This window comes from Molossus molossus, unplaced genomic scaffold, assembly GCF_014108415.1.
Source record: "Molossus molossus isolate mMolMol1 unplaced genomic scaffold, mMolMol1.p scaffold_m16_p_14, whole genome shotgun sequence".
NCBI classification, from domain to species: domain Eukaryota; kingdom Metazoa; phylum Chordata; class Mammalia; order Chiroptera; family Molossidae; genus Molossus; species Molossus molossus.
In genome coordinates this window covers 45,493,492-45,495,618 of record NW_023425349.1, presented here as the reverse complement: position 1 = coordinate 45,495,618, position 2,127 = coordinate 45,493,492, and the positions used below count along the sequence as shown (strand labels likewise).

Genomic DNA, 2,127 nt, shown 5'->3' with positions numbered 1-2,127 from the left:
TCTGTGACAGATTTTTGGTCAAGTTGTTTCCATTAAAAAGTACTGATTTTAGAAACTAAAAACTGCCACACCCACAAAGAAACCAAATGGTCCACAAAACATTCTCCTTTTCTTTTGAAGTTTTTACAGTACATTGTAATCAATAACCAGTCTTTTACTATTAAACCTAAATGGCCAATTGAGATAAGAAGTACTGGGTCCACCAATGATTAAGACTGGGGTGGCAGGTATTGGGGGTAATATTCATTTAGCCTTATGAGTTTTCTGGGCAGATATGGTGACTGCCATCTCCAGCTGCCTTCTTGTCCACTGCTCTGATGACACCGACAGCAACTGTCTGTCTCATGTCATGAACAGCAAAGCGGCCCAGAGGGGGATAGTCAGAGACACTCTCAACACACGTGGGCTTGCCAGGAACCATATCGACAATGGCAGCATCACCAGATTTCAAAAATTTAGGGCCGTCTTCCAGCTTTATCCCCAAACGACGGTCAGTCTTCTCCTTCAACTCAGCAAATTTACAAGCAATAGGAGCCATGTGACAATCCAGCACAGGTGCATAGCCAGCACTGATTTGGCCTGGATGGTTCAGGATAATCTCCTGAGCTGTGAAGCCAGTTGCTTCCATTGTGGGTCATTTTTTTTTTTTTTTAATCCTCATCCGAGGACATTTTTCCATTTTTTTGTATAGATAGAGTAGGAGGGAGAGAGAGGAAGAGAGAGAGAGGGAAACATCGATGTGAAAGGGACACATCGAGTGGCTGCCACCCGCACGACCAACCAGGGCCAGGGACAAACTGCAACCGAAGTACGTGCCCTTAGCGGGAACCAAACCCGGGTCTCTCTGGACCGCAGGCCGACGCTCTAACCGCTGAGCCAAACTGGCCAGGGCCATTGTGGGTCATTTTTGCTGTCACCAGCCACACTGCCACGACTAACATCTTTGAAGACACGTTCTTGACATTGAAGCCCACATTGTCCCCAGGAAGAGCTTCACTCAAAGCTTCACGGTGTATTTCAACAGACTTTACTTCAGTTGTAACATTGGCCGGAGCAAAGGTGACCACCATGCCAGGTTTGAGAACACCAGTCTCCACTCCACCCACAGGGACAGTACCAATGCCACCAATTTTGTAGACATCCTGGAGGGGCAGACACAGGGGCTTGTCAGTTGAACGAGCTGGTGGTAGGATGCAATCCAGAGCTTCAAGCAGTGTGCTTCCACTGGCATTGGCATCTTTACAGGTGACTTTCCATCCCTTGAACCAAGGCATGTTAGCACTTGGCTCCAGCATATTGTCACCATTCCAACCAGAAATTGGCACACATGCTTCTGTGTCAGGATTGTAGCCAGTTTTCTTAATATAGGTGCTGAATTCTTTAACGATTTCCTTGTATCTCTTCTGGCTGTAGGGAAGCACAGTGGAATCCATTTTGTTAACACCAGCAATCAATTGTTTAACACCCAGTGTGTAAGCCAGAAGGGCATGCTCACGGGCCTGCCCGTTCTTGGAGATGCCTGCTTCAAATTCACCAACACCAGCAGCAACTATCAGGACAGCACAGTCAGCCTGAGATGTGCCTGTGATAATGTTTTTGATGAAGTCTCTGTTCCTGGGGCATCAATGATGGTCACATAATACTTCTGGTCTCGAATTTCCACAGGGAGATATCAGTGGTGATACCACACTCACGTTCAGCTTTCAGTTTATCCAAGACCCAGGCATACTTGAAGGAGCCCTTCCCCATCTCAGCAGCCTCCTTCTCAATTTTTTTGATGGTTCTTTTGTCAATCCCGCCACATTTGTATATCAGATGGCTAGTAGTTGTAGTGGAATCTACGTGTCCGATGACGATGATGTTGATATGAGTCTTTTCCCATTTTGGGTTTAATTTAGTGGTGGTTTTCACAACACCTGTGTTCTGGTGGCAAACCTGTTGTGAAAAAGTGGCTCTTAGCTTATTTCATTTTAACAAACCATTTATACTGCAATGAAAATAATGGGATTGCTGCAGGCATTCTAGTGCAATCTTTTTTTGCCTCTCAGATATGTCCTATAGCAAATTTCTTATGCTAACTCCATCCTATAGTATTGGATATACACTTATATTTACCTGAGTAACCAT

At 45.3% G+C, this 2,127-nt stretch overlaps 1 pseudogene; it reads right to left on the bottom strand.

The window, feature by feature from the left end:
• Positions 1-243: 243 nt before the first annotated feature.
• LOC118629298 lies at positions 244-2,127 on the bottom strand (annotated as a pseudogene).